The sequence below is a fragment of the Chrysochloris asiatica genome, unplaced genomic scaffold, assembly GCF_000296735.1.
Source record: "Chrysochloris asiatica unplaced genomic scaffold, ChrAsi1.0 scaffold00133, whole genome shotgun sequence".
Lineage (NCBI taxonomy): Eukaryota > Metazoa > Chordata > Mammalia > Afrosoricida > Chrysochloridae > Chrysochloris > Chrysochloris asiatica.
In genome coordinates this window covers 1126574-1135487 of record NW_006408651.1, presented here as the reverse complement: position 1 = coordinate 1135487, position 8914 = coordinate 1126574, and the positions used below count along the sequence as shown (strand labels likewise).

At 40.5% G+C, this 8914-nt stretch overlaps 1 pseudogene; it reads right to left on the bottom strand.

Annotated features, from left to right (window-relative positions):
- Nucleotides 1-206: 206 nt before the first annotated feature.
- LOC102833693 lies at nucleotides 207-906 on the bottom strand (annotated as a pseudogene).
- Nucleotides 907-8914: the final 8008 nt, after the last annotated feature.

Sequence of the window (8914 nt, the reverse complement as noted above, 5' to 3'; positions counted from 1 at the left end):
TGGAACTGACTCCAAGACACACCACTACCACCTTCAGTAACTGATTTATGTAACTCTTCACAAGTTAGAAACTGAAGTAGGAGCAGTGGACATGTTACCTAGGCCTCTGCTAAAGCTCAACCCTAGACACTGTCTGGGGCGCAGAGTTCCCCATGTCCCGGGGTGGTAAAGGAGGAGGAGCCAGGCCAGGCCAGGCCAATGAGGAACTAACAGTCTTTTTTGGGTTTAGACTGGAAGTAGTGGGTCTTGAGAACCCCTGTGTATTGATCTTCTTCTCCAAGTTCTTTTCGGTCTGTTTCCGAAGCCTCATAAGCTATTTCTTCTTGGCCTTCTCATTCCTCTTCTCCAAGATGGCTATCACCACCTGGTACTTTTCACCACCTGGTACTTGTTACCTCCTAGTACTTCCAGCCGACCTCGTGTGCTAGATGACCCAGGTAGGCAAACTTCCTACTGGGCTTGAGTTGTAAAACCCTGAGGGAAGCAGGAAACACTATCTACTTTTTCTTGTTATAGGGGAGTGGGATCCCATCAAACACCTTGAGGCCACCCAGGGTAGCCTGGCCACACTTAGTTTTGGGGTCAACATTCCTTGTACGGTCCAGTCCACCAGAAGATGCAGCTGGGAGCTTGGAAGTGGTATGGACCTGGGATGGGTTGGTGCTCATTCGCTTGTGGAGGAAGGCCAGGTGCTCTAACTTGTTTCTCTAGAAGTTGCCAGAAATGTTGATGCCCTCATAGAAATGTTGGTGCCCTCACCACCACCTTCTGGGCCAGCAGCACTTGTTTGGCCACACTGGTGGCCAGGTGGCCCAGGAGATGGTCTTGGCCATCGAGCACCAGGACCGGCAGGAAAGCTGAAATGAACTTTTGATGCTTGATTTGGGAGATGAGTTCCCAGGACATAAAGACGGAGGTAAAGATGAAATAGGACAGGTGACAAGTGACTAAAGGCCATTACTTAAAGGAAACATACAAATATGCTAAGTGGACACAAGTAAATAGCTTCATATCAAGTTTTGCCATCAAATGAATTCAGTTAAGGCCAAGTTTTGCTACCAAAGAAATTATTACAAAAAAAAAAACAAAAAACAAACCACCCTCCAGACATTGCAGATATGGGTTGTGGACATATAATTCTCTAAAAGTAGTTATCTCATTTTGTACTTTAAGTTAGCTTTTTTTGTATTCTATTACATTGTTATACTGTGGTGGCTTGCATGTTTCTGTGATGCTGGTCTTTCAAATACCAGCAGGATCGTCCATGGTAGACATGTTTCAATGGAGTTTCCAGACTGAAGGTGACTAGAAAGAAAGACCTGGTGATTTGCTTGCAAAAATAAGCCAGTAAACAACTTAGACATTCGCTGCCCAAAATGGGGGGGCAGGGGCTGCAAAGGTATGAAGTGACTGGCTTACAAGCTTTCAAGAGGGATCCTAGTTCCAGAGGGTACAGGGGAAGGTAGAATCTCTACTGAGTGGTTTCCAACCTGTCTGGACCAGGCTGGTGAAAGGAGATTGGGGATAAGACTGTTGTGATTCAAGGCTATCAGGACTGATTGTGAGTGTTGCAAATGTAAAGTTAGAAGTTTTGTAACAAAAGGAGGGGAGTGGCTAATCTTGTAGTCCAGGAGTGGAGGACCCTGGGACCATCAAGGGAGAAGAGTGGAAGGCAGGACCCCACCCAGAGAAGCAACTCTGAGATGGAGGCAGAGACAATGACGTGGAGAGATGGAGCGGCTGGGGACTCTGGACTCTGGGAAGGAGAGGGTCTGTGAGCTGACAGCCAGGGGGCAGGCTTGCGGGTGTATCCTTTGGCTGTTTGATGATGCATGTAGAGAATTGTAATCACTGCAATGAAACAAAATAAGATAGGATGAATGTAAAGCTAGTGTTCTCTCATGTAAACTATCACATATTTCACAATAAAAACTTAAATAAAAAAAAAAGAAGCTAGTAAAAACCCTATGGATCACAACATAATAGTGTCTAGTAGAGCACTGAAAGATGAGTCCCGTAGGTTGGAAGCCATTCAAAGCACACAGTAGCCTCAGCAATGAACTGATGTATACCAACAAATGTGACAATGGAGTAGGACTGATCAAGGTTCCTTCCTATTATATGTAAGGAAACCACGAATAGGAGCTGATTGGATAGCTAATTGGCTTTTCTTATCTTTACTACTGTAGTGCATGTACTATTTGATATATTTTTGAGTCACCAACATACAACAAAAAGTCTGAAACAGAATATTGCTATTGTTAGTGCTGCCAACCCCCGACCTTGGGGTTCAAACTGACCTTGTGGTTCAAACCCACCTTATGGTCCAGTGTTTATCCTGCAGCACCACATCAGGACTCCAGAATATAGGCTCAGTAAATGTTTGTGGAGTTTAGTTGACAATGATGTTGATGAAATAGCAATAATACCAATAATTATTACTACTTATTCTGATCTTATTACATGCCCAACATAATTCTAAGAATCTTAGTGTCTTAGATTATATTCTAAAACCCCTCATTATGAAATAATCCACAAGAAAATTCACTTTAAGAGAAAACATCCAGCCAGTTCATTTATTTGAGGAAGATAATGCTTCTGTTTCATTCAAAATAAGCCAATTCATAGATAGCCTATATATAAAATCTTAATTGGGGTTATTGTATATATATTTTTTAAGACACCAGATGGTGCATACTGGATGATTCTTGCTCATACTCCCTGGTGTGCTCTGACAGCAGACTTGTTAAAATGCAGTGAGCCTGGGTCAGTGTGGGCAAATGGTTTTCTAACATCTGGGTGTTAGAAAATCATTACTGAAGAATTCCACAAATGATGGTCCCCAGGTGTTCCTGAAGAATTGATTCCCTATGAGCTTTCCCAGGAGAGCTAAGTATCACCGTTGGTGTTCACACACACAAAGTAAAGAGGAGAATTGAGTCAATTATCTGAATAATTATAGTCTGAATGAGCCCCTTGGTTTGCTTCTCTATTTCAATAAAACATTTGAGGGCAGGGGCTTGATATAAGATGACTGAAAAGTTGTCTTTATTTTCCACTTTGCTTGAGGTACGTGATGCTTTTTATATCAGTGGTTCTCAACCAGGGATGATTTTGCCTCCCAAGAGACGTTTGGCATTGTCCAAAGACTTTGGTGGGAATGCAGTGGCTCCATATGGTAAGCACTGACCTGCGAACCAGAAGGTTCGTGGTTTGAGTCTGGCACTGGCTCTATAAGAGAAAGATTTAAAGCCTCAGAAACCCCATACAAGGCTGCTGTGAGTCTGAATAGACTCAATGGCACTTACCAACAATGGAGATTCTGGTTGCATAGTGGGTTACAAGTTGGGCTGCTAATCACAAGGTTAGCAGTTTGAATTTACCAGTCACGCCGCAGAAGAAAGATGAATTTGTAGAAATCATAAAATCTGTGAAGTGCAATAAAATGAAGTATGCATATAACTATGTTGTAGCCAAACAGTTACATCCAAGTTGGGAGTATTAATAAAGATAGTTTTCCTTTTTGTTCATATTTATTGAAATGCTAGATCAAAATTACTGATACAAAGACAACAGAAAAGGCAATCTTGCTTGGAGTGCTATGTAGTTTACAAAACTGAACTAAGAAAGTGGAGGAGGATGCGTGTAGAAAACCCATTTAATAGTGGCAATGAAAATTTTTGTTTTAATGGATTTGCCACACATTTGAAATACTTGTATAAGACTACAGATATCAACCACCTCTTTGGCCAGATTTTGGTTGGATTTAATTGCTTCTGACTCACACTAAATCTTCAAAATGTTAATCTTGGAAAGAACATATTTTTCTAAGAAAGTTGAAGGTTATACAGAAGGATAATTTGAGTGTATCCATTACAGTAGCATATTCAAGTGGAAAGTCCAAAAATTTTTCTTGGAAGATTAATTGTTCCTTAAGGAAATGGGTAAGTGATCATTTTAACTATTTTTTATCATTCCTGTCATAAGAAACACAACTTTGTATTCTGAGAAAGTATATAATAGTCTTTTTCTTTTCTTTTTTAAAGTTGTTATTGTGAATTGGGTGATCATTTACATGGGAGAACATCAGCTTTACATTCATCCTATCGTATTTCGTTTTTTTGCAATGTTTTTTGATGAGGCATGTGACTTGTCGCAGGCATCCTAGTTATAAAGAAATGTGATTGTTGACTCCTGCCTCACACCTCTACGAGAGTTTCTCCTGGTACAAAATACAAATGGGACCTTTAATTGTTTTTCCCAGGTCTTCCAAAATTTGTAAGATTTCAAGATTTGTCAGAGGTATTCATTTAAAATACATGTATTCATGGGTGTGTTTGTTTTAAGACAAACTCTCCAGATGATTTTTATGATCTGGCAAGGTTGGAAAATAGCACTATAAAGAAAAGGTCCACAAACTATGGTCCATTGGCCAAATCTGGCCTGTCACTGTGTTTGTAAATACAGTTTTATTGAATACAGCCACACTGATCATTTATTACTATCTCTGCTTTCATGCTCTAACAGCCAAGTTGAACTGTTGCATATAACTCACAAAACCAAAAATGTTTACTCTCTGACCTTTACAGAGTAAGTTTGCTGATTCCTGTTTCAGACTGGAATTAAAGCTAGATATGGACAGCGCTGACTCTGTTTTGCTCCCTACAGACTCCCTGCTTTGCTTGAACTGCAATACAATATTTTCTCCAAAATAAGTGGATTTATTTCATTTTTCTGGAAGGAAAACAGTTTCAAGGAACCAACTGATTTTTTTAATTAATCAAGACTTGTTGTTGTTAAGTGCCGTCATGTAGATTCCGACCCATAGTGACCCTGTACAGGGTTTCCGAGGAGCAACTGGTGAGCTTGAACCATCGACCTTGCAGATCAATCAGCTTTGCAGTCTGGAGCATTAACCCACAGCGCCACACCAGGAAGATTTAGTGAGTCCAAAAATGCATTTAGAAATATTTTAAAATATGAAGATCCCTGGCCTTTGGAAAGATGGGTAAATGAAACATATAAGACATAGCAAAACTGTGCACTAATTATGTGTTTCTGAATTAAAAAAAAAAAATAGAAATTTAAAGAAGGGAGAGACTAGTTCAAATAAGATTAGTGTGGGCAACAAAGTGCTGAGATTAAATTTGCTACTATGTTGGGCATTGAAGGAGTGGTTAATAAGTATATATACTCAGTTGGTTGACTGATGGACTCATTTGTTGGTTGATATACATTAGAGTTTGTTTGCATCTTGATTAGCAATAAGGAATAAGGTTGGATAGTGAATTCATAATCTATAGCTACATAAAAAATTATCTCCCAAATTTAGTGACTCAAAACAACAAACATTTACTATGTCACACCATTTCTGAGGGTCAAGAATCAGGGATAGATTAGCTAGGAGGTTCTGGTTAAGTATCTCTCATGAGGTCAAAGTTGAGATGTAGGTTGGGCTACAGTCAAATCAAAGCTTGACTGGGGCTGGAGGAGACACTTTCAAGATAATTTACTTTCCTGACTATAGGCTGGAAAACTCAGTATCTTGCTGGCTGTTGAAGGAGCCCTTAGTTCTTCAAACTTGAGTCTCTCCATAGGACTGTGATGGTGTCCTCAGGACTTGGTAATTAATTGGCTTCCAATAGAGTGAGTGAACTAAAGGAGAGAGGGAGGAAGCTGTGATGTCTTTTATAGCCTAGCCACCTGCCATCACTTCTGCCATATTCTACTTGTTAGAAATGAGTTCACCAAGTCCAGCCCACATGAAAGAGGAGGGGCATTAGCCACAAACTTTTGGATGGACAAATATTGAAGAATGTGTGACTGGTTTTAAAACCCTGTTGTTGTTATGTGTTGTCGAGTCAGTTTGAACTCATAAAGACCCTGTACAGGGTTTCTGAGAAGCAGCTGGTGAGTTTGAACCGCGCAACCTTGTGGTTCAAACTTACGTTGAGGTGGAGTGCTAATCCTAGGGAGCCACACCAGGACTCCACCCTTGTGGTGGTGGTGGCTATGTGCCCTGTTAAAAGTCAAAGAAAGAATCTGGGACTATAGAACTGATGCTCTCTCCAGACTTAGGAAGATGTTTGCTCCCGAGGTAAATTCCAATAAGAATCAACTGAATCATCTCACCTGTGCATTTTAAATTAGCCTATCATAAATCAGTAGGAGGACTTTTCTCTTGATTTACATGTGATAAGTTTAGCCCTACAGATTCTTCTCTCTGCATCCCCCTTCTCTTTTAAATTAAAGAAAATATTGGGGTGGAAGAGGAAAAACAGAAAATGGTGTTTTTTGTTTTTTTTTAACTTTTATTATTACTGTGCATATACTGACTGTCAAACTATGAATAAAAACCAGAAGCTTAATAATAAAATACTTCAAAGAAAAAGGAAGTTAGTTTCTGGAGTCATTTTTAATAAGAAATATGAGGTCTTATTTTCACAGGTATTTTATAATAGCCCTGATTTGTAAGTAATTAGTTACATTTTATCTTCAACATTGGCTCAGTGTTTAAACAACTGTAACTTTGTTCCTGCATCTTTTAAAAATGTTAGCAGTCATAACATGTGTGCTTAATAATCTAAGCTTCTGGTGATGAATTTTGTGTACAGCCCAATTTATTATCACACTTTAAGAATGAATGCCGTAGTACCATTAACTAATTAACACGTTCAACCATTTCTGAAACCTGTTTCATATGTATGCATTTGTGGTTTGGGTTATATAGTAATATTACCTCAAATTTCTTCTAAGAAACCAGCCCTTCTGCTATGGATTGAATTGTGCTCCCCAAAAAGGTATGTTGAAGTCCTAATCCCTGTACTTGTGAACATGACCTGGTTTGGAGACACAGGGTCTTTCTTTGAAGATGTTATCAGTTAAGGAGGTCATACTAGAACAAAGTGGTTCCTAATCAAGCAACAGGAAGCCCTGGTGTGGCACTGTGCATTATTAATGCGCCAGACTGCAAAGCCATTTGAACTGCAAGGTCGGCAGTTCAAGCTCACCAGCTGCTCCTCAGAAACCCTATACAGGGTTGCTATGGGTGGGAACTGACTGCAGGGCACTTAACAACAACAATCAAGCAACAAAGGAATGCCAAGGATTGCTGAGAGGCCTGGAAACTGGGAAGGGCTCTCCAAGCCTTCAAAAGAAAGTGACATAGTTAATAACCCTGTTGTTGTTGTTACATGCCGTCGAGTCAGTTCCGACCTATAGCGACCCGACCCTGTACAGGGTTTCCGAGGGTGTAAATCTTTACGGGAGTAGAAAGCCTCATCTTTCTCCCACGGAGTGGCTGGTAGTTTCGAACCGCTGATCTTAAGGTTCGCAGCCCGATTCGTAACCACTACGCTACCAGAGCTCCTTAATTAATAACCCTAATAACCCTAATTTGGACTTCTAGGTTCCAGAACTGTAAAACAACATATTTCTGTTCTGCAAACCACCCACTTTGTAGTATTTTAATAAGGCTAACCCTCAGAAACTAAGATACCTAGCTTAAAGTTCAAGATTTGCATCCAATTGATTCCATTCTTAACTAATGATTTTAGCTCAATTCCTGCTGTATTTTTATGCAAATAGCAAGCTCTTTCTAAGTTTGTTTGCCCTACCTCCCTACTAAGAGATATTCTTATAAAAGCACCGTGTTAATTTTTTTTTTTTCCAGCAACTTGTTTTTTTAAAAAAAGACACAGCTGCATTTACTCTGGGAGGAGCAAGAAAACAGTTGGTAAACAAACACAGAAGGTGAGTGCTTTTTGTATCTAGACTCCTATTGTGGCCCAATAGGATCAGCACTGGCGTGAAAACTACAAGGTCAACAGTTCAATGCTGCTCCTCAGGAACCCTGTACTGGGTCGCTGTGAGTCGGAATAGACTTAAAGGCACTTAACCGCTACAACAATCACTCTAGTCTCTAGTCACCGAGATGGGATGTAGCAAGTGACTTAAAGCCAGTTGAAGCCAGCACCAGACTTTTTAATTTCAATATAGTCATTTTGCTGTAAGTAAAGAATAAGTAGAAAAATTGATGCTTTTGAGTTACGGTGTTGGAGGAAAATATTGAAAGTGCCACGGGCTGCTAAAGAAAACAATAGATCCGTTTTGGCAGAAATGCAGCCAGAGTGCTCCTTGGAGGCCAAGATGGTCAAACGTCGTCTCTCATACTTCGGACGTATTGTCAGGAGGGACCAGTCGCTGGACTGTTTGGTAAGGTGGAGGGTCAGAGATGGATTGGCCAAGTGGTAACATCGATGGGCTCAAGCGTGGCAACATTTGTGAGGTTGGCCCAGGATTGGGCAGTGTTTTGTTCTGCTATGCATAAGATTGCTATGGGTTGGTACCGACTCTATGGCACTTAACAACAACAAAGAATAAGGAACTTGACACCACAGAAGGAAGAGGAGAGAAATAAAGGAGCAAGGTTTAGGAACAAGGTTGAAAGCTGGAGCTGAGTTTTCTAACGCTTGAAATACAAAGAATCTTAACCAAAATATGCACTCGCTTGATTTGAGTACTTTTCTGTGCTCATATTTGTTTGTTTTCAACACTATTTGTGTATTTCTTGTAGTTTCTGTTAGTGTCAACTCCAACTCATGGTGACCTCAGGTGTAACAAATGAAGTGCTGCCTAGTCCTGGGCCATTTTCATGATCGTTGCATGTTCCAGTGCATTAGTGCAGCTACTATGTCAATTCATCTCATTGAAGGGCTTGTTTTCTTTGGTCTTCTACTTTACCAAGGAGCTCTGGTGTGGCACTGTAGGATAAGCACTGGACTGCTAACCACAGTTCAAATCCACCAGCCATTCCCCGGAAACCCTATACAGCATGGGCGGGGAACATCCAGCCCACGGACCATATAAGGCCCACAGAATCATTTGGTCAGGTCCTGCCAAGGCAACTGCAGTT